This window comes from Triticum dicoccoides, chromosome 1A, assembly GCF_002162155.2.
Source record: "Triticum dicoccoides isolate Atlit2015 ecotype Zavitan chromosome 1A, WEW_v2.0, whole genome shotgun sequence".
Taxonomy (NCBI): domain Eukaryota; kingdom Viridiplantae; phylum Streptophyta; class Magnoliopsida; order Poales; family Poaceae; genus Triticum; species Triticum dicoccoides.
Window position 1 is genome coordinate 113,878,091 of NC_041380.1, and position 24,953 is coordinate 113,903,043.

Here is a 24,953-nt window from a genome sequence, read left to right on the forward strand (position 1 = left end):
TCCGCTGGGCACCAGTATACAATTGTTCAACCAATGTATAGGCGGCTTTTAGCTTCTTCCATACATCTGACCCCAAGTGACCAATGTGTGTCCCTGAAATACCATAAAGGGTTAATAAGCCGGCGACTTTGTCAGAAGGCAGAGCCAATTTAGTAGGAAAACTGGCTTACCAAAGATAGCAGCAGTCATGGCATGCACGTGCCGCTTTATGCTGGTCAGTTCATCAGCCACTGGTTTTAGTGCAGCCTCAGCATCCTCTGCTCGTTTGATCAAAGCAGATTTCTCAGTGGCCCAGTCCGCCCGTTTCTTTTTGAAGTTTTCCTTAAGTTGTTCCATGGCGCTTAAAGCACTGGTCAATTCCTCTTTTGCTTTGGAGGTTTCAGCTTGTTGGGTTTTCAGGGCTTCTTGAAGATCGATGACTTGGTTCTCTTTCGACTTCAGCTCCGCCTGCATGCATACAGATATATGCTTCAACAAACTGGTAGAAGGATTCAAGTACCAACCACATAACAAGTTATGCGCTTAGTACTTGGGGGCTAATGCATATTTGATCTAAAGTGGCCTCCTATTTACCCCTTCATCTTTCGATTGTTTACAAAGTCCCAAGATCAATACAAGTATTCAACTTGGCACTTGGGGCTAATGGCTATTTAATCATATGTATTCTGATGCGGCAGTTTCAATTACTTAAAGTACCGGCTTAACTACGCTAAGTTGAACCGGCCCTTGGGGACTACATCAGCAAATTTCAAAGCATCAAGATTCATATTATTAAGTCCCGGTTTGAAAGAATATTTCAAATCGGCCCTTAGGGGCTAGGAGAGTCGGCAAGAATGAAAGCATACAAGCAGGAAGGAGCATATGGAAGTTACCTCATATTTATCCTTCATCATGTTAACCAGACCGGCTTCATAGTCACGGCTGGTATACAGCCGGTTCAGATAGCCGGAATGGATATCTTGGGCGTTCAGAGCAGCGTAAGCCGTCAGATCAGCATTCCACTTGCCTTTGCCAAAAGCAGCTAGTTCTTCCTTGGCAGAATGTTTGGATAAAGCGACAGGATTGCTTGGCTCAGTATGGCCAGTGCCAGTAATGACAACTTCATCATCATTGGTACCGCCGGTTTGCACTAGAGCTGTTGGCTTGTCAGTAGGTTTTGCAGGACCGGTGGAGCTTTCAACCCGGAGGGAACCTGTGGGCTGATGGATAGGACCTGAGGTATCAGTAGGTATTTCCTCAGTAGTAAGATCATCATCTAGATGCGGTGGATCATTGGGAATATCCTCAAGAATAGCCTCTTCAAGATTGGGTGTGGTGCCTGGCTCAAGAATGACATCTTCTTCGGCCGCTTTATCCAGGCGGGCCTTCTTGCTCGGCCTAGGTTTGGCCCTGAGAAGAATAACAAAATTAAATACAACATATGTTCTAAGGCAATATACTACAAACATCATAATAAATATAGCTTACCCAAGCACCGTTTTGAGCGGTGGGAGCTGAGTAGCCGACGACTCGCCAGAAGATGAGTGGGAAATAACCTGATAATCGGAGTCAGACGGATTAAGAGGTTGACGAAAGCAGCCCGCTTTAGGACAAGCACTGACAAGCGAATTAGAGACCTCGGAATGACGTTTCCGAACCGGACTGTTCGGTAAACCGGCGGAGGTAACTACCTGGCCGATGTGCCAGGTGGTGCGGCGAGCTTCGTGTTGTTGAGTCTTCATAAGAAGTTTAGGATCCAAATAAGCAAGAGGATGAGAAAATTTAACTTTCCGGTTTGCCTGACGGATTTTTTGTGAAGGCAAAGTTTCTGAATCGGAAGAGAGAATAATTACCTCTGCAACATCCGCATGGCTGGCTTCGGTATCATCCTGACAAATACCATCATCAATAAGACGCATGAAAAATAAACCAGGTGAGTCAAGCTCTACCTCAAAGTCCGGATTATCCACCTCATCATCAGGGGCTGGATTAGAAGATGCAGTGGTTCTTTTCCGGTGGGCAGTCTTCTTCACAGCTTTAGTTTTTTGCCGGGTTGCTCTTTCCGGTTTATCTGTTTTCTCTGGTTTCTCCTGCGGCAGCTTTTTGCTCCAAAACGGATCATCGCCCTAGTTATGCAGACACTGATATTAAAAACAATGACCAGACATATCAATAACAAATTCAGCAAAGAGAAAAATCAAAGTCTTACAGCTGGCGGTTTGTTGGTAGCACACAAGGGAAGCAGGCCGGTTCTAGCGCAGATGTGCTTCGGTTCATTCAGTATCTTACGCACAGCCTCTGTGATTTCCTCACCGGAGAGCTGGAGTCTTGAATGTCGCAGTGGGTCATCCACACTATCAGTATATTCGCACATCAAACCGGAGCGCTGACTAAGGGGCAGTATGCTCCATGATATCCAACAGCGAGCAAGGTCAACCCCTGTTAAACCGTTGGCCATAAAGGCCCTGAGCTTTGACAGCTGAGGAGCATATTTGCTTCTCTCCTGGGCAGTCAATCGTTGAGGAAAAGGATGGGTATTGCTGAGCCGCTCTGGACGAAAGCCAGGCAAGGGATTCTCACCAGCAGGGGAGGTGTCTTTGCAGTAGAACCATGTCTGATTCCACTCCTTGGGGTGACTGTGCAGCTTGGCGTGAGGGTATGTGACCTCTTTCCTTTTTTGAATCGCCATGCCACCCAACTCCGTATTAGAGCCATCAGTAAACTCAGTATGGCGGTTTAGATGGAAAAGATCTCTAAATAATTCCACTGTGGGCTCCTCTTGAAAGAACACCTCACAGAGCACTTGGAAGTGGCACATATTTGTAACAGAGTTGGGGCCAGTGTCTTGCGGATGGAGGTGGAAATCAGCTAGAACATCTCGGTAGAATTTATAACCGGGCGGTTTAAAACCCCGGGCTAAGTGGTCTACGAAAACAACAACCTCTCCTTCTCGAGGTGTGTGGGGGGGGGGGCATTCTTTGCTAGGAGCCCTCCAATGGACGGTGTCTTTGCTGCCCAAGGTGCCAATCAGGACTAAATCGTCCAGTTGATCCTCTGTGACGCGAGAAGGGACCCAATTGCACTCATACACTTGCTTGGCCATGATGAAATCTACAAATTACATTGATATGTGCAATTTTAAACCGGAAGCAGATCTATCTAAACCGGAGTTTCATGAAGCAACCAACATCTGGCGGTTCAACAAGGGGACTAATGGCATATACCGGTTTGGAAAATTTTCTATAAAGTTAAATCGCCTGACCTAAACATTGAAGCAATTCAGATTACGGATGGTTAAGTATGCAGAAACAGGTTTCACAAGATCTTATTACGGCATTGGATCTGAAGCAAGTTCAGAAAATAAGAAAAATAGTCGAAGATCAAAGCAGAACAGTATTGAATCAATGAGCAGAAGTATATGTGAGATCTATGGTTTTGGACAGGAAACTAGCGGCGGATACTGAAAGTTACCGCTACACAAAGCAAGGGTTTACATGTGCATCCAGGAGCTAGTACATGACTATGAACAAGTGAGGAACACCGCAAGAACACGAAGCCCTAGATCAGATCTATGTTGAGAAGAACAGAAGACCTACCAGAGCTGGGGAAAACGCGGAAGGTCGCCGCGGCTTTCTGGCGCGTTCAAGTTGATGCAGCGGCCAAGGGTGATGCAGAAGACGACGGCGGCGGCGGAGCTCTGAGACTGGCGACGTGAGGAAGACGAAGAGGAAGGGCACGAAGGGAAGAAAAGAAATGACCCTTCGGGCCTATTTATAAGGCAAAGGACATGTGTCAGGCACGGGAATCAAGGGACCGCAGATTTTGGAAGTAGGGTGGTCACCTCGGTCATTGCGAATCTATTAAACAAGAAGATATCATGGATGTTTTCTTTATGATAGATGATGTCACGCCGGTTTACAGCAAACAGAGAAGATGACGTCACGGCGGTTCAACAACTACAAGAAGATGTTGAAGACGAAGATTGTTGCTAAGGATTCACATGAACCTGTTCAAATCAATCTGGGGCCTAATGTTGGGGATATTACTACTGGGCATAAACCGGCCTACCTGGGCCGGGTTAACTCTATCAGTAGTTCAAAGGTGTTAAAGCCCAAAGAGGTAGATAAAGGCCCAGGGCCTGTAGTCGGTTTACAACCTGTAGCCGTACATCAGCTTTGTGCATATACTTGTAATATAAGTTAGGAACAAGGAGAGACCAACCCGGATATGAGTATGAACCGGTGTTGGGACTCTCTGAACCGGCAGGCGTCACCCATGTATATAAGGGGACGACCCGGCGGCGGTTCAAGGACAGACAACAACTCGAGACATAGGCGAAGCTTATTTGCTCCCTAGTCATCGAAACACCCATCAATTCCATCACAACTAGAGGAGGCTTTTACCTTCATTGAAGGGGCCGAACTAGTATAAACTCTCTTGCGTCCTTGTGTCCGCTTTAACCCCTTCAAGCTAACCCGTGGTGATGGCTCCACGACTAAGTCCTTTCTCTAGGACAACTGCCGTGACAAAACCACGACAATCACATCATTATCTAATGATGTGATCTCGTTAATCAAATGACAACTCATGTCTATGGCTAGGAAACTTAACCATCTTTGATTCAACGAGCTAGTCAAGTAGAGGCATACTAGTGACACTTTGTTTGTCTATGTATTCACACATGTACTAAGTTTCTGGTTAATAAAATTCTAGCATGAATAATAAACATTATCATGATATAAGGAAATAAATAATAACTTTATTACTGCCTCTACGGCATATTTCCTTCAGTGAGGTGATAAACAATAGTTGGGGTAGCAATATAATTTAGGAGTACATTATGGGGAGGAAACCTAGAACTGTGGGAGTCTATTAAGAATTTGGGTATTGATGTAGTTTTGTTGGATGATCCTAATACTATCAGATGGTTCTTGGCAACTAATCCATGTAACAAAAATTGTTTCCACCTAACATAGCATTTAGAAATAAGTTCCATTGGAAGGTCAAACTACGTTTGAATATCATGATTTTCCTGTGGCTGGTATTGAGGCAAAGTATACACACTAAGAATAACCTGATGAAGAAGGGTTGCCATGGGGATGATAAATGCCAATCATGTGTGCAAGCTGGGAATATTGACCACTTGTTTTTGGAATGGACAATTACTAGAAAATTGTGGAATGTTCTAAATGTGCTTTTAATTTTTATATGGGCCATATAATGTGATTAGTTCGTTTCAAGTATGGCTTCCCAAGAAAACAGGACAAACAACTTGGTTCAGTGGGGATGAAACTATACTTTCGACTATTTACTTGTCAAAAATGATTCATGTTTTCAAAATAAATGGGTGACTAGTCCTTTACTGCTTATTTACTTTGCTTGCCATTTACAAACTATATGATCAATTATACAGACAAAACATGAAAAACGTGGGTGTAGTTGTGGGGTGGGGGCAAGACTCTTCGAAAGAGAAGCAAATGAAGTCTTATACCTGGCGCATGGGTGGATACGCTAGTGGATGAAAACCTCATTGTTGCATGCTTTAGGATGTACTTTTTTTGTTTCTCTTTAATTTGATTGCGAGCTAGTTGTGTGCTGCCCCGTTTCTATTGTTATTTTAGTACCTTCTAGTGGGACATAATTTTTCTGCTTCCAAGCTCATATGCACCCTCGTGAACAATAAAATCAAAAAATATAAAAAATCTAAACTTTCTTGGGAACAAGAACTGGTTCATTCGCCAATGTTCATTCCAAAAAAATCAGTTTTTTTGGTCTTTTTACTATTTTTTTGATTTTACTATTCACCAGGGTGCATATTGTTGGGGAACATAGTATTCCAAAAAAATTCCTACGATCACGCAAGATCTATCTAGGAGAAGCATAGAAACGAGCGGGGAGAGTGTGTCCACGTACCCTTGTAGACCAAAAGCGGAAGCGTAAAGTAACGCGGTTGATGTAGTCGAACGTTTTCGCTATCCAACCGATCAAGTACCAAACGCACGGAACCTCCGTGGTCTGCACACCTTCAGCTCGGTGACGTCCCTCGAACTCTAGATCCAGCTGAGGCCGAGGGAGAGTTTCGTCAACATGACGGCGTGGTGATGGTGATGATGAAGTTACCGACATAGGGCTTTGCCTAAGCACTACGACAATATGACCGAGGTGGAAATCTGTGGAGGGGGGCACCGCACACGGCTAAGAGATCAACTTGTGTCTATGGGGTGCCCCCTCCTCCGTATATAAAGGAGTGGAGGAGGGGGATGGCCGGCCTCCTAGGGCGCGCCCCAAGGGGGGAATCCTACTCCTACTAGGAGTAGGTTCCCTCTTTCCTAGTCCTACTAGGAGGGGGGAGGAAGGGAAGAGGGAGAGAAAGGAAAGGGGGAGGCCCCCCTCGCAATTCGGATTGGGCTTGGGGGGCGTGCCCCACCTCTTGGCCGCCTCCTCCTCTCTTCCACTAAAGCCCATGTAGACCCATTAAGCCCTCGGGGATTCCGATAACCCCCCGGTACTCTGGAAAATACTCAAACTAATCCGAAACCTTTCTTGTGTCCAAACATAACCTTCCAATATATTAATCTTCATGTCTCGACCATTTCGAGACTCCTCGTCATGTCCGCGATCACATCAGGGACTCTGAACAACCTTCGGTACATCAAATCACATAAACTCATAATATCAATCGTCATCGAACATTAAGCGTGCGGACCCTACGGGTTCGAGAACAATGTAGAAATGACCGGGACTCATCTCCGGTCAATAACCAATAGCAGAACCTGGATGTTCATATTGGTTCCTACATATTCTACGAAGATCTTTTTCGGTCAAACCACACAACAACATACATTGTTCCCTTTGTCATCGGTATGTTACTTGCCCGAGATTCGATCGTCGGTATCATCATACCTAGTTCAATGTCGTTACCGGAAAGTCTCTTTACTCGTTCCGTAATGCAACATCCCGCAACTAACTCATTAGTCACATTGCTGGCAAGGCTTATAGTGATGTGCATTAACGAGAGGGTCCAGAGATACCTCTCTGAAAATCGGAGTGACAAATCCTAATCTCGATCTATGCCAACTCAACAAACACCATCGGAACACCTGTAGAGCATCTTTATAATCACCCAGTTACGTTGTGACATTTGATAGCACACTAAGTGTTCCTCCGGTATTCAGGAGTTGCATAATGTCATAGTCATAGGAACATGTATAAGTCATGAAGAAAGCAATAGCAGTAAACTAAACGATCAAAGTGCTAATCTAACAGATGGGTCATGTCAATCAGATCGTTCTCTAATGATGTGATCCCGTTCATAAAATGACAACTCATGTCCATGGCTAGGAAACTTAACCATCTTTGGTTAACGAGCTAGTCAAGTAGAGGCATACTAGTGACACTCTGTTTGTCTATGTATTCACACATGTACTAAGTTTCCGGTTAATACAATTCTAGCATGAATAATAAACATTTATCATGATATAAGGAAATATAAAAAACAACTTTATTATTGCCTCTAGGACATATTTCCTTCAGTCTCCCACTTCCACTAGAGTCGATAATCTTGATTACACTGTAATGATTCTAACACCCATGGAGTCTTGGTGCTGATCATATTTTGCTCGTGAGAGAGGATTAGTCAATGGGTCTGCAACATTCAGATCCTCATGTATCTTGCAAATCTCTATGTCTCCCTCCTTGACTTGATCGCGGATGGAATTGAAGCATCTCTTGATGTGCTTGGTTCTCTTGTGAAATCTGGATTCCTTTGCCAAGGCAATTGCACCAGTATTGTCACAAAAGATTTTCATTGGACCCGATGCACTAGGTATGACACCTAGATCGGATATGAACTCCTTCATTCAGACTCCTTCATTTGTTGCTTCCGAAGCAGCTATGTACTCCGCTTCACACGTAGATCCTGCCATGAAGCTCTGTTCGGAACTGCACCAACTGACAACTCCACCATTTAATATAAATATGTATCCGATTTGTGACTTAGAATCATCCGGATCAGTGTCAAAGCTTGCATCAACGTAACAGTTTATGACGAGCTCTTTATCACCTCCATAAACGAGAGCCCTTAGTCCTTTTCAGGTATTTCAGGATGTTCTTGACCGCTATCCAGTGATCCACTCTTGGATTACTTTGGTACCTCCCTACTAAACTAATAACAAGGCACACATCAGGTCTGGTACACAACATTGCATACATGATAGAACCTATGGCTGAAGCATAGGGAATGACTTTCATTTTCTCTCTATCTTCTGCAGTGGTCGGGCATTGAGTCTGACTCAACTTCACATCTTGTAACACAGGCAAGAACCCTTTCTTTGCTTGATCCATTTTGAACTTCTTCAAAACCTTATCAAGGTATGTGCTTTGTGAAAGTCCAATTAAGCGTCTTGATCTATCTCTATAGATCTTGATGCCCAATATATAAGCAGCTTCACCGAGGTCTTTCATTGAAAAATTCTTATTCAAGTATCCTTTTATGCTATCCAGAAATTCAGTATCATTTCCGATCAACAATATGTCATCCACATATAATATCAGAAATGCTACAAAGCTCCCACTCACTTTCCTGTAAATACAGGCTTCTCCAAAAGTCTGTATAAAACCATATGCCTTGATCACACCTTTTGGATCGACAAAACCTACTGGTTGCACCATATACAACTGATAACCCACAAGTATAGGGGATCGCAACAGTTTTCGATAAGTAAGAATGTCGAACCCAATGAGGAGCTAAAGGTAGAACAAATATTCCCTCAAGTTCTATCGACCACCGATACAACTCTACGCACGCTTGATGTTCGCTTTACCAAGAACAAGTATGAAACTAGAAGTACTTTGTAGGTGTTGTTGGATAGGTTTGCAAGATAATAAAGATTACGTAAATAAAAATTAGGGTCTGTTTAAGTAAAGACACAATAAAGTAAATATAGCGAGTGTGGAAAAGTGGTGGTAGGAGTTGCGAAATTGCCCCTAAGCAATTGACTACTTTACTAGACCGGTAGCAAGTATTATGTGGGAGAGGCCACTGCTAGCATGTCATCCCTGACTTGGATTTCTATGCACTTATGATTGGAACTGTTAGCAAGCATCCGCAACTACTAACGTTCATTAAGGTAAAACCCAACCATAGCATTAAGATATATTGGTCCCCCTTCAATCCCGTATGCATCAATTTCTATGCTAGGTTGAAGCTTCTGTCACTCTACCCCTCCAATGCATAGTCCTATCAACATACAACTAACCCTAGGGTGTGATCCACATGCGCGCTCATACGATGGGCACCAAAGGACAGCAACATAACCACAAGCAAATTAAATCAATCATAGCAATTCATCAACCACCAATAGGACAAAAAAAATCTACTCAGACATCATAGGATGGCAACACATCATTGGATAATAACATGAAGCATAAAGCACCATGTTCAAGTAGAGGGTATAGCGGGTTGCGGGAGAGTGGACCATTGTAGATAGCGGGGGGAAGGTGACGGAGATGTTGGTGAAGATGGCGGAGCTGTTGGTGTAGATCGCGGTGATGATGATGGCCACGGCAGCATTTCGGCGCCACCAGAAGAGAAGGGGAGAGGGGGCCCCTTCGTCTTCTTCTTCCTTGACCTCCTCCCTAGATGGGAGAAGGGTTCCCCTTGGTCCTTGGCCTCCATGGCATGGGAGGGGCGGGAGCCCCTCCGAGATTGGATCTGTCTCTCTGTCTCTCTCTGTTTCTGTGTTCTCTTCTGTTTCCCTTTCACCGTTTCGTATATATATGGAGATCCGTAACTCCGATTGGACCGAAACCTTCGCCGTGATTTTTTTACCAAAAATTAGCTTTCTTGCGGCCGAAGAAGATCATCAACCGCCTTGCGGGTGGACCACGAGGGTCAGGGGCGCGCCTAGGGGGTGGGGCGCGCCCCCTACCTCGTGCCCACCTCGGATCTGTTTCGCGTTGATCTTTCTCCCAGATTTTCCAAATATTCCAAAAATAAGCTACGTCTGTTTTTATCCCGTTTGGAATCCATTTGATATGTATATTTTGCGAAACATAAAACATGCAACAAATGGGAACTGGCACTGGGCACTGGATCAATATGTTAGTCCCAAAAATAATATAAAAAGTTGCCAAAAGTATATGAAAGTTGTAGAATATTGGCATGGAACAATCAAAAATTATAGATACGACAGAGACGTATCAGCATCCCCAAGCTTAATTCATGCTCGTCCTCGAGTAGGTAAATGATTAAAAAAGATATTTTTTGATGTGGAATGCTACCTAGCATAATCTTGATCATATGTCTAATCATGGCATGAATATTAAGACGCGAATGATTCAAAGCAATAGTCTATCATTTGACATAAAAAACAATAATACTTCAAGCCCACTAATAAAGCAATCATGTCTTTTCAAAATAACAAGGCCAAAGAAAGTTATCCCTACAAAATCATATAGTCTGGCTATGCTCCATCTTCACCACACAAAATATTCACATCATGCACAACCTCGATGACAAGCCGAGCAATTGTTTCATACTTTTTAACGCGCTTCAGCATTTTCAAACCTCACGCATACATGAGCGTGAGTCATGGACATAGCACTATAGGTGGAATAGAATGGTGGTTGTGGAGAAGACAAAAAGGAGAAGATAGTCTCACATCAACTAGGCGTATCAATGGGCTATGGATATGCCCATCAATAGATATCAATGTGAGTGAGTAGGGATTGCCATGCAACGGATGCACTAGAGCTATAAGTATATGAAAGCTCAAACTGAAACTAAGTGGGTGTGCATCCAACTTGCTTGCTCATGAAGAACTAGGGCATTTGAGGAAGCCCATCGTTGGAATATACAAGCCAAGTTCTATAATGAAAATTCCCACTAGTATATGAAAGTGATAACTCAAGAGACTCTCTATATGAAGAATGTGGTGCTACTTTGAAGCACAAGTGTGGTAAAAGGATAGTAACATTGCCCCCTTTTTGTGGGCTTCTTTGGCCCCCTTTTTTATTTAGGCTTCTTTGGCCTCTCTCTTTTTTTCCTTGGGGCAATGCTCTAATAATGATGATCATCACACTTTTATTTACTTACAACTCAATATTACAACTCGATACTAGAACAAAGAACTAACTCTATAGGAATGCCTCCGGTGGTGTACTGGGATGTGCAATGATCTAGCGTAGCAATGACATAAAAACGGACAAGCCATGAAAACATCATGCTAGCTATCTTACGATCATGCAAAGAAATATGACAATGAATGCTCAAGTCATGTATATGATGATGATGGAAGTTGCATGGAAATATATCTCGGAATGGCTATGGAAATGCCATGATAGGTAGGTATGGTGGCTGTTTTGAGGAAGGTATATGGTGGGTTTATGGTACCGGTGAAAGTTGTGCGATACTAGAGAGGCTAGCGATGATGGAAGGGTGAGAGTGCGTATAATCCATGGACTCAACATTAGTCATAAAGAACTCACATACTTATTGCAAAAGTTTATTAGCCCTTGAAGCAAAGTACTACTATGCATGCCACTAGGGGATAGATTGGTAGGAACAGACCATCGCTCGTCCCCGACCGCCACTCATAAGGAAGACAATCAATAAATACATCATGCTCCGACTTCGTTACATAACGGTTCACCATACGTGCATGCTACGGGAATCACAAACCTCAACACAAGTATTTCTACTAATCCAGAACTACCCACTAGCATGACTCTAATATCACCATCTTTATATCGCAAAACTATTGCAAGGAATCAAACCTATCATATTCAGTGATCTACAAGTTTTATGTAGGATTTTATGACTAACCATGTGAATGACCAGTTCCTGTCATCTCTCTAAATAGATATAAGTGAGAAAGAGAGTTTAATTCTTTCTACAAAAGATGTGCCCACTCTCTAACAAATATAAGTGAAGCAAAAGAGCATTCTACAAATGGCGGTTTTCTATATAAAGGGAAACAGGCAATCCAAACTTCAAATGATATAAGTGAAGCACATGAAGCATTCTATAAAGCCATACTCAAAAGATATAAGTGAAGTGCATAGAGCATTCTATAAATCAACCAAGGACTATCTCATACCAGCATGGTGCATAAAATAAAGATGAAAACTAAATGCAAAAGACGCTCCAAGATTGCACATATCGCATGAATGAAACAAATCCAAAAACATACCGATACTTGTTGAAGAAATAGGGGATGCCTTCAGGGGCATCCCCAAGCTTAGACACTTGAGTCTCCTTGAATATTTACTTGGGGTGCCTCGGGCATCCCCAAGCTTGAGCTATTGCCTCTCTTCCTTCATCTCACATCGAGACCTTCTCGATCATCGAACACTTCATCCACACAAAACTTCAACAGAAAACTCGGTAAGATCCGTTAGTATAATAAAGCAAATCACTACTCTAAGTACTATTGCAAACCAATTCATATTTTGTTTTAGCATTGTGTATACTGTATATAACTTTTCCATGGCTTAATCCACTGATATAAATCATTAGTTTCATCAAAACAATCAAACTATGCATCAAAAACAGAATCTGTCTAAAACAGAACAGTCTGTAAAAATCTGAACATTCACCATACCTATGGTACTTGAACATATCTGCAAAAATTAGGAAAAATAAAAAATTTGTATAGAAAGACAGTGCAAAAAGAATCAGAACCATTTGACGTTCCAGTAAAAAACGTAAAATTGTGCACTACAGCCAAAGTTTCTGTCCTGCACCGTACAGACCATCAAGCAAATGTAAACATCCTAAAGGCAAACCTTGGCACATTATTTCTATAATACAATGGAATTGTACAAGGGGATAATTATTTTTGTTGAAAAGTTTCTGTAATCAAGATTCACAAAGTTGCCATCAGCATGAACAAAGTTCAAGGGGCTCTCCCACTTCAACAATGCTTGTCTCTCTCACTTTCACTTTCCTTTTGAAGAAGTTTTGGGTTCCCCTCTTTATTTTTGTTGTTTTAAAACTATATGAAAGCACTCAATAGAAATAAATGGCTCCCTAAAACTTCCGGGTTGTCTCCCTGGCAGCGCTTTCTTTAAAGCCATTAAGCTAGGCATATAGTGCTCAAGTAGTGAATCCACCCCGATGCCAAGGTATATCAAAGCCAATTTTAATTAACAATCATTTATAATTTAGTAGTGAGCACAAAGTAACATATATCATGTAATGACGAAGTCTAACTCTCTTCCTATGCATCGGCATGTCATAAAAGAACAATTCATGCACACATAGTAAAGGCCAATGCATAGTATAAACAGTTTCTTGCAATTTAATCATGTGGGAAACATAGAGAGGTGGAGATATAGTTCCTCTCTCATAATAATTGCAAGTAGGAGCAGCAAGCACATGCATATTATATTCAGAAAAATCATCATGTGCAACGGTATAAGGCAACCCATCAATATAATCCTTAATAAGGGTAAACTTCTCCAATATAGTGTAATCGGGAGAATTCAAAAAGATAATAGGACTATCATGCGTGGGTGCAATAGCAACAATTTCATGTTTAACATGAGGAACTATAGCAAGTTCATCTCCATAAGCATAATTCATATTGGCATCTTGGCCACAAGCATAGCAAGCATCATTAAAAGGGGATATTTCAAAAGAATCAATGGGATCATAGCAATTATCATAACATTCATCCTTTGGTAAGCACGAAGGGAAATTAAACAATGTATGAGTTGAAGAGTTACTCTCATTAGAAGGTGGGCACGGGTGATCAATCCGCTCTTCCTCCTTTTGTTCTTCGCTCTCTTCCTCATCTTTTTCATCCAATGAGCTCACAGTTTCATCAACTTCTTCTTCCATAGATTCCTGCAAAATATTAGTCTCTTCTTGGACAGCGGAGACTTTCTCAATAAGCGCACTAATATAGGAATTATATTCATAATTATCATAGCAATATTTTAGGATAGCTAAATTTTCAGGCCTATAAACATCGTCATCAAAAGCTTCATACTTTTCAAACAAAGATTCAATTTCATAGGCACCCTTAAAAGCAACAAATTCTTCTATTTGTTCCACATCATAGTAATCATATATACCATTAGCATAAGAAGCTAAGGTTTCATTATCATTAAATTTGCATGAAAAGGGAAGGTGTGTGTCGGTGTCAAAACCGGCGGATCTCGGGTAGGGGTCCCGAACTGTGCGTCTAAGGCGGATGGTAACAGGAGGCAGGGGACACGATGTTTACCCAGGTTCGGGCCCTCTTGATGGAGGTAATACCCTACGTCCTGCTTGATTGTTCTTGATGATATGAGTATTACAAGAGTTTATCTACCACGAGATCAAAGAGGCTAAACCCTAGAAGCTAGCCTATGGTATGATTGTATGTTGTCCTACGGACTAAAACCCTCCGGTTTATATAGACACCGGAGGGGGCTAGGGTTACACAAGGTCGGTTACAAAGGAGGAGATATACATATCCGTATTTCCTAGCTTGCCTTCCACGCCAAGTAGAGTCCCATCCGGACACAGGACGAAGTCTTCAATCTCGTATCTTCATAGTCCAACAGTCCGACCAAAGGATATAGTCCGGCTGTCTGGAGACCCCCTAATCCAGGACTCCCTCAGTAGCCCCTGAACCAGGCTTCAATGATGATGAGTCTGGCACGCAGTATTGTCTTCTTCATTGCAAGGCGGGTTCTTCTCCAAATCTTGAATATCTGTATATAGTGTTCGGCACCCATAAATGTTGGACTGCTTCGCTTCTATGCCTAATAAGGGCCATCTTCCACGCGTCAAGCAAATGCAAGGAGCCAGGGCGTTTTTACATTCACCCCCTAGCTAGTTAAATAAATTGTCTATTAAAGGGATGGGGATTCTTAGATCCAATCCACACCATCCTCCCACGGCGAGAATCCATCGGAGCGCGCTCGTAAAAAATCCATTCCAACATGGCCGACCACCACAGCTCCTCCTCCCGCCCCCGTAGCCCTAAGCCCTGTGATTGGGAGAGGTGTTCTGTCCCACATAATCGATTAGTAGAGCTGCAGACTCAGGGATTTCTCCCTCCAGCATATATGGCCCTCGTCCGAGCCGGGCTCGCCACTTATAATGGCGGGGAGCAAGCGAAGAGCTTCCCCAGCCCCTCTAAGGGGGAGCAGGTATGCCTCGTCCCTTACTTACTAAGGGGGCTCGGATTTCCAATTCATCCATTCCTCCGCGGGTTCCTGGAGTTCTACGGCCTCCAACTGCATAATTTCACCCCTGCTTCCATACTACACATCGCTGGTTATGTTGCCCTTTGTGAGCTGTTTCTGGGCTGCGAGGCTCATTTCAAGCTGTGGAAGAGGTTATTTTGCCTTGTGCCCCGCACACAGAAGGGGTCACTTTATCAGGCGGGCGGAGCCGAAATATGGCGCATCGTCGAGACCGGATACCTATCCGGCACTCTGAAGAACACGTCCGAAGACTGGCCTTCGGAGTGGTTTTATATGGAGGACGTCCCCCTTCCATACCCTGTTCGGCGGGGTCTTCCTGAGTTCAACAATGCTCCTTTGAAGAAACGCCGAAGCTGGCGCCCATGGAGCCCCCAGGAGGAAGACAACGGAGAGGTCCTTTACCTAATGAACCGGATTAAAGCGCTGGCTCAATCAGGTTTGACAATAATCGAGGTTATGTCAATATGCATAATGCGGGGAGTGCAGCCACTTCAATATCGAGGGCACCCCCTGTGGTGTTTTAACGGGGAAGATGATGCCACCCGTTGCGGGCGTAAGGGACCGGACTCCGCTGCTGCTTTGGCAAAAATTATGTCCGAGTTGTTCAAGGGAGAGGAAGAGGAGTTCATCCGTATCTAGCCACGGGATAGATTCTCCATGTACAACCCTCCAAGCTGGGTGAGTTATACCTCGTTACTCCCATTCTTCCCGCATTCTTCATCATAGGTACTCACCTTGCCATTTTACGGCAGGAACTGCGAAAAGCAGTAAGGGACGTCAATAGCCCATCTCCACAACCAGAGGACCCTGGCCGGGCCCTCGGTCCCGGACTCGAAAAGGATCCGGACATATTCGTGGAGCTGATAGACATGCAATTCTATCAATTGAGCTGCGATGACGCCATGGTGGCCATAACGGCCGACTATCCCGGACTGCTCCCTGCGTCGCACGTAAGAAAAACCAAAATCCCAACTCCAAAAATAGGATCCCCTTTTAGACACTTCACCTACCATACACATATGGTGTTTTACAGGGAAGGCATTCGGGACGCCGTGCCAAACCCGCGGCAACTCGCCAACAAGAGGCACCGAAGCCGGGTAGGACAAAAAGGAAGGCGGTCAGGACGGAGACGCCGGCGCAGAGGTATGACACAAAACCTCGCTCCGTGGTTGTCGTCTTTCTCAAAGTGTAATGACGTCCATGTTTCTTTAATAGAAAAAACGCTTGTCGGACTATATCCGGAGAGGCTGCCGATCACGCCTCCACCAGTCGGGCTCCAGGGCCGGACATAGAGGCGGAAGCAAACATGGGGCGGACGCCGGATGCTCCTCCTATAGAGGATGCAGATGGACTATCCGCTACAAATTCAGAAGTGGAGAGCACCATGAATCACAGGCGTCACTGGGCCGTACTCCGTGACGCTTGTTTCTCGCCAAAGGCATTTGATCCCTTCAATTCCGGAGATGCGTACATCCGTGCTGCTCAAAATGGTCTAGCCAGAGCCACAGACCAGTATGTAAGGGATATACGGGTAAGCAAATCTGATGATTATATGTATCAGTAGCCCCTGAGACTTGAAACAGTTGACACAACTGATTTAAGGATCAATATTTGTGCAGGTTCTTACGGAGAAGAATTCCCAATTGTCTCAAGAGCTGGACGAGTGCAAGGCCCAGCTGGAAGCCGCTGTTGCCGCATTGAAGGAGTCCAAAAAGGGCCCCCCTGGTAACACTTTTGTCTATTTCAAAGAATATGGGTACCAGGTAGTATGCGGCATGTATGCACACCTAACAATAGATGTTGCAAGTGGCCCCGGAGTGAATTCGGAGGCCGTGGAGGCGGATACAGCACGTGATGATCGACAGCGAAATGCTGGCGAGCATGTGCTGACGTGCATCAGGCAGGAGAAAAATGATCTCCAAGACGCCAATATTTGGCTGGGCGTGGAACTAAGAGATGTCCGAGCCCAGCTTGTGGACTCCATGAAGGAGAATAAACGGCTTCGGTGCGGCATTTTTTGTAAGTGCTTGAACGAACTTTTTAAAGGAGTTCGGCGAAGAAGCCTGCTAACAGCGTTATGTCTGCAGGTATGCTGACGGGTCGTCCCGTGGAGGAGATGCCCGGGTCTTCGGGTGATCTTCTAGCAGAGCTCTCACAACTGCACGAACAAGTTCGGCAGGTGATGCAGGGTATTGCCCAAGCCTTGTGGCCATCCGCGTCCCCGCCAGGTGGCATGTGGGAGCTTATAGAGAAGCTCAAGGGAGCGCGGCGGCTCTTCCGATTATGGAAGATATTAGCCTGCTGACAAGGTGCAAGGGAAGCCTGGGCTATGGTGAAGACACGATATACCAAGGCGGACCCAAACCACATGGCCGAGGTCGGACCTGTGGGGCCCGATGGGAAAGAGATCCCTGTCAGTTTAGTGTATAACCAAGTAGAATTAGCCGCAAAGTATTCCCAACAGGATTGTAGGCTAGACAGCATGTTGGATGGTATAGAGGAAGAATTTAATCAGTCTTAGTGACTGTGTACTTCAAGTGACATATGTAATGTCCCTAGCCGGATTGTAGATCATTTGTCATGGCGGACCTTTTCGCTTCGACCTCTGGACCCGATAGTCCGGAGTGTATCTGAATACCCACTCGGTTATGTAAAAAACCGGGGTATGCATGGAAACCAGGCGTAGGGGTCATAACTGCTTGAACAGACAAGTGCCCAACTAGCTGTGTTATATTACATGGATAGTAAGAAACATCTTCCAGGGAGAATAGTTCCGTTAAGGGTTCCTTTCCCTGGGTACGCATGCCCTAATGTGCATGTCCGAACTGCGAGACGCAGGCTAAAAACATATGGGGGCGTGTAGTAAATTAAATGAAAGTCGCCTTTTATTCATCGACCGAATATTCCCTTAAGAACGCTAGCTTTCGGCTTCACCCAGTCTGAGGTACACGTCCGGCTGACCCGGCAGTAACAATCGCAGAGGTGCTCCCCTTATGCCGTAGCCGAATTAACGGGAATGTAGGGCATAAATACAAGAGCCAGGCAACCCAGCTTGGCCAAAACTTAAGTCATATCGATGCATATAATGGCGAAAAAAGGTACATGCGGAAGAATAACACATGTGCGGGGCATAAAGCCCGGAAAGATAATTATATTAAGCTTCTGTAGAAGAAGCCCCCAGGTATGTTGAGCGCGATTAGCGCGTCAAGATTGTGTAACCGAGACACAAGTTTTAGCCCTTTAGGGCCTTGAAGAGAAAAAAGAGAAAGAAAGAGAGAAAAAATAGATGTGCAAAAAATTAATGGAGGTAAGGAGACAAACATAGAGTCCGATGCTAGGAGTAGAATCTTCGGAGTCTGGCTGCGTTCCATGGGTTTGGCTCGAGTCGGTTATCTGATGCATCCCGCAGACAGTACGCTCCGCCGGTCAGAACCTGGTCGATAATGAAGGGACCTTCCCATTTGGGCTTGAGCTTGTTCTTTTTCTTCTCCGACAGGCGTAGAACCAGTTCGCCAACGTTATAGGTTTTGGCCCGCACTTCTCTGCTTTGATACCTTCGAACCTGTTGCCCATAGAATGCGGAACGGGCTTTTTCCACGTCGTGCTCCTCCTCCAGGGCATCCAAACTATCCTGCCGATCGAGCTCGGCCTCTCTTTCTTCGTACATGCGCACTCGAGGTGAGTGATGAATTATGTCGCAAGGCAGCACCGCCTCAGCGCCGTACACCATAAAAAACGGTGTGTATCCGGTAGTGCGATTTGGCGTGGTCCGCAGCCCCCATAGTACAGAGTCGAGCTCCTCTACCCAATGAGTGTCTGATTCCTTTAAGGACCACACTAATCTGGGTTTAATGCCGCTCATGATAAGACCATTCGCTCGTTCGACTTAACCGTTAGTTTGTGGATGATAGAAAGAAGCATAATCGAGCTTGATGCCCATGTTGCTGCACCAAAATTTCACCTTGTTGGCTGTAAAGTTCGTGCCGTTGTCAGTGATGATGTTGTGGGGGACGCCATAACGGTGTACAACCCCAGATATGAAGTCTATCACTGGTCCGGATTTAGCCGTTTTGACAGGTTTGGCTTCTATCCATTTGGTGAATTTATCCACCATGACCAGTAAGTAATTTTTCTTATGGGTTCCCCCTTTAAGGGGTCCGACCATATCATGCCCCCAGACCGCGAAGGGCCAAGTAATGGGGATTGTTTGGAGGGCGGTAGGTGGCATGTGGCTTTGGTTTGCAAAAAACTGGCAACCAACACAATGTTGGACCAGATGTTGTGCATCTGCCCGGGTCGTCGGCCAATAAAAACTTGTACGGAAGGCCTTGCTTACAAGGGCCCAGGCTGCGGTGTGGTGGCCATCGAGTCCGGCATGGATTTCTGCCAAAAGCTTCCGCCCTTCCTCTTCGGAGATGCACCTTTGAAGGACTCCGGTTGTGCTTTTCTTATAAAGCTCTCCCTCATGGACCTTGTAGGCTTTAGATCACCGCACTATGTAGCGTGCCTCATTTTGGTCCTCGGGTAGTTCCTGCCTAGTTAGGTAGTCCATGAATGGTTCTGTCCACGGGGTGATTGTCGTGGTTCTTAGTCTGACAGTAATGTAGGGGGTAGGTATGGAGAGGCAAGATCTTAGCTATGGAGAAGTTGTAAGCACACGAGGTTTACGAGTTCAGGCCCTTCTCGGAGGAAGTAATAGCCCTACGTCTCGGAGCCCGGAGGCGGTCAACTGGATTATGTGTGTATGAATTACAGGGGTGCGAACCCTTTACACTGAGGAGGGGGTGGCTTATATAGAGTCTGCCCGACCACTCCAGCCCTCAGTTGTGCAGGGTTTTAAATACATTAAGGTGAGGCATTACTGGTAACGCCTCTAATAAAGTGCTATGATGACCATAAAAGCTACTTAATTACCGACCGTTAGCATGTGGAGTGCCTTTAGGTCTCCTGGCCGTCGAGTGATTGGACCTTGGTCGAGTGATTGCCTCTTGGTCGAGTGTCTTCGAGTCTGTCGAGTGAAACACCTCCAAGTCGATTGAAAGGTGATTTCTTCTTGAGATGTCCTTGGGTAGGGCAGCTGGGACAGGTCCATGACCCTACCCTAGGTACATAGCTTCATCATTAGCCCCCGAATGGATCGAGGTTTGAGTGGGGAAGGAGTTGAGCACTTCTCCGACTCATTTTTCATGCTATGAGCATATCTTGTTTCGGATCAATGAACCTGAGTGATGACAGCAACTTCCTTTTCAGTCGCCTTGATCCATTCTTAGTTTTTTGTCGAGTGAGTTTCTTTACTTGAGAGGCTCCGAGTGATGGTGTGGAGGAGATCTTCGGTCTAACAAGTTGTTCTGCTTCCCGCAGATTTCACGGGATCTGAATTTTGGGAAGCGCGCGGGATGGGGAAGGCCGCATTAATTGGATGTGATAGGGTGGAGCCGCCTCGATCCCTGCGCCACCCTTTTCGCCACGTATCGCGCGCGCGATTGTTACGGGATTTGACAGGACCGCCCGGGCCTACCAGTCAGCCACTCGGAAGCGGCCTCATATAAGGCGTTGGACTGGGGTCTCTTGAACAGTGCGTCCCCATTGTCTCTTCTCCTCTTCAGCCTCCTTCGTCGCGCTCGCTCTCGCCCCAGCGCCATCGCTCCGTACGCGTCTCGCCGGCGACGATGGGGAAGGAGAAGACGGCGGCTCTAGAGCGGGCGAAGAAAGCGACGGCAAAGGCAAAGGGGAAGGCGACCAGTCGGGGCGGATCTTCCTCGTGGACCGGCCTGCCGAAGGGCTGGATCCAGGGGGACTGGATCCGCTCGACGATCACCCAAGAGGATCTCGATGACCTAGCCAAAGGAGGGCTGATCCCCCATGAATCGGCGCGTCTTCCGGGGAAGGAATCCGAGCCGCAACCTCGGGAGGGTGAGCGCGTTCTCCTCGCCACCCACGTCGACCGTGGATTTTCCTTGCCTCCTCACCCTTTCTTTCGGGGATTTCTGAACTTCTTTGGGGCACAACTCCACCACTTCACTCCCAACACAATCGTTTATCTCGTCGCTTTCATTTCTTTGTGCGAGAATTTCCTGGGTTGCCGGCCTCATTGGGGTCTTTTCAAGCACATTTTCACTTGTCGCTCTCAGACGGTGAAAAACTCCAATCCGAGTGACGAGAGAACTCAAGTGATTCAGATGTGCGGGGTTCTTGGTGTTCAGATGAGAGGGAAAAGTTCCTTTCCGGCCATGATTCTTCCCGACTCGGTTCGCGGATGGCAGTCGACCTGGTTTTACTGCAAAGAACAGTCGACGCCAGGGCAGTCGACCGGCCTCCCTCCTTTTACCATGGACCAAGTGAGGAAACCCTCCTCTCTGAAGGTGCTCCCGGAGGAGAAGGCGTAGGTGAGGGTGCTGGTCGAGCGAGTGGTCCAGCTTATCCGTGACGGGGTCACCGGTATGGATCTCTTGGAGGTCTTCCTTCAGCGGTGCATCCAGCCTCTTCAAGCTCGAGACCATACGATGTGGATGTATTCGAGTGTTGACGACTCCACTCGGATTCACCCAGAGGAGGTCGACGACGACACATTGGAGAAGTGGCTGTCGGGCATGACCAGAAACAAGGACAACCCCAGGGGAGCCAGGAGAGTTCCTCCATTCGACTAGTCCCATGTACCAGAGAAGGTCCGATTCCGAGCTTTTGATTGTAATCTGAATTCACTCGCGCAGCCGTCTATACCGCGTCAACTGACTTTATTCTTCCTGCTTTCTTTCAGGCCCTTATCGAAATGTATTCAATGCCCAACGGAGAGCAAGAGCAAGATCTGGAAGGCGAGGCGAGCGGCGGCGACAGTGGTGAATGGACTTCTGACGGTGAAGGGGACGGAGAAAGCGACGACTCAAGTGACGAAGAAGAAGTCGAGTCGCCTCCTCGCAGGGAGAGGCGATCCAAGCTTGACCAAGAACGACCGAGCGCCCGCAAAAAGGCGACTGCTCAGGCTGGTCAGTCTTCAAAGCGTCCTCGGATCTCTTCACCAACCCCGACCGAAAAAGCGCCAAAGCATCCCAAAGTTGCAGAGCCGAAGACTCGGAAGGCATTGCCGAAGATTAAGATTGACATCCCCGTCACTTCCGCGTGAGTGTCTCCCTTTGTATTCACTCGATGCCCCGCGCTGTTTATTTTTCTTGTTTTAACCAGATGAACTTTGGGACTGGCAGTGCTGCTACTTCCGGGACCTCAGCTTACAGGGACGAGGATGAGGTAATGGAGGATGTGGTCACTTCCAATCTGGGTATGATTTCTGCCATTCTGTCTTTATTTGGTCGACTCAACTGCAATGTGCACCATTGGGTGATGTGATTTTGGTGATTGAACTTTGCACAGCTCCCAACATTATTGACCTCCCCGATGACGATGAAGAGCCCGAGAGGCCTTTGATGAGGAAGAATAGGCAAGCTCCTGCAAGCAAGGTGCCACAGTCGACGCCGAGGGCGGAACCAGTCGCTCAGGACACTGGCGACGCCAATCGGGGTTCTGTTACCTTCGCCGTGCCACTGTCGAGTGCCTTGCCTTCTTCGTCGACTGCTCAAGGCTCTGTCGACCCACCTTCAGTTTTTGCGACCCATCATGTCCCAGAGGACGAAGTGAATGCTGCCAAGGAAGCCATACGCCAGGCGGGCATCATGATGGAGAAGATGAAGATGGTGCGGGATGCCAGTCAGGCCGCCTATGACGCCAGCTCAGCTCTCCAAAGCAACGTTCCGGTTAGTTGGTCACCGCTTGTTCTGTTAGGATATGCTATCTGAAGACTCTTTCCAAAAATCTTTGCATCTGTACACCCACTGGGTGCGTCGATTGAATTTTTGAACTAGTGGGGGCATGCTGGCACGCTGAGTGCACCCACTGGGTGTAGTCCCCGAGACTATGGTGGACTGCTGGCAGTCGACTCTAGTCTTTTTATTTTGTCGAGTGTAAACCGAACTGGCAGTTTGTCTCTTCCACTCGGTCTGGTCGAGTGGGATCAGAACCGGTGGGGGCACGCCAAGTGCACCCACTGGGTGTAGTCCCCGAGACCGCGGTCGACTGCTGGCAGTCGACTGTGGTCTGAGTTCTTCTTTCTCTCCCCCTCTTTTTTTACTTCCTGCGCTTGACTCCGGCGGGCCGGTCGAGTGGGATCAGACCGGTGGGGGCACGCAAAGTGCACCCACTGGTGTAGTCCCCGAGACTATGGTGGACTGCGGCCAGTCGACCGTAGTCTTAGTACTTATTGTCTTTATCGTTTTTTGCTATAAAATAACTTCTCCTCTTTGATTGCAGAAATCTTGTGATCTTGGAGCTCGCTTTGCTGACCTGGAGAAACAGCAGATCCAACTGAACCTTGACTTGGAGCTGGCCAGGACAGAGCTGCAAAAGGCCAAGGACGGCGCCAATGGTAAGACGAGTTTGTCGACTGGTTTGTCTTAGGCTTGAGTACCCTTCTGCTCTTTCTAAATCAAGCATCATTTCTTTGTAGAAAAACTGAGAGAAGCTCTGGCGAAGAAGGATCAGGATTTGGCTACTGCTCGAAAGGAAGCTGACGACAGGACCGCTCTGGCTGAACAGAAACTGGCTTCGGTTGGCCATTTGCAAGAAGAGAATACCAAGATGAAATCTGCTCTGAACGAAGCCAACAAGGAGTGCACACGCTTGAAGAAGGACAATCTCAACCTGTACGAGAAGATGGAAGGCATCGCTTGTAGGAGGGACGATCTGGAGAGCTATCTGAGGAGCCTTGCCAAGAAGTTATTCATCAAGCTTGAAGGTACATATTTTGTTCCGGCTGATTTTTTTCGTCGACTCAGCGTACGAAAATTGACTTATCCTTGGATCATGAATGCAGAGTTTGGCCAGAACTTCGAGGAGGAGATTGGACGGATTGAGCCAGGTTTGGACCCAATCAATTCTCCCATGAAAGATGAAACTGCCATGAATCTGCTCTGACTGGAATCCCGCATCGACGGTGCTGTGGACTACTTGGCTCGACTGAAGGTCACCATGTCACGGATCGACCCAGCACTTTGGCCAGAGGCCACGCTCTAGAATGATCTTGAGTCTCTGATGACTCGACTTAACGAGATCCCTGACCGAGTGCAGGAGTGGAAGAAATCTTCTGCCCGGTGTGGTGCTGATGTGGCTCTGTCTTTGGTTCGTGTCCATTGCAAGGAGGTGCGACAAGATAAGCTGGCAGCAATCAAGGTCACCAACACCCAGAAGCATGACTTCCGATCTTTTATGGAGACTTTCATCGCTGCAGCCACTCGAATCGCCGACGGCGTCGACCTAGACGAGTTCATCGAGCCTGCCAGTCCTCCTCCCGCGGAGTGAACAAACTTTTATGCCTCACCTTAAATTTGCCTCGGAATGCCGAGTGGTTTTTGTAACCGTTAAACTCCTTCAGGCTGAATGCCCGAGCACTTCGATCTGTGGTCCGGAACCTTTAGGATTTATCTGAACTTGGCTTATCGTTGAATATCTTCATGAATCCTCCGTCGAGTGGGAATCGTTCTTTACTCGAGACAACTTTTGTATTTGTGGCGCAGCCCCGAAGGAGAAGGTAGCAGTCGACCTGCACCTCGTCGTCCTTGCGGGTCGGCAATAGAGCGCATGTTGTATTTGTGGCGAAGCTCCCAAGGAGAAGGCGGCAGTCGACCTGCACATCGTCGTCCTTGCGGAGTGGGATGGAGCGCACGTTGTATTTGTGGCGAAGCTCCCAAGGAGAAGGTGGCAGTCGACCTGCACCTCATCGTCCTAGC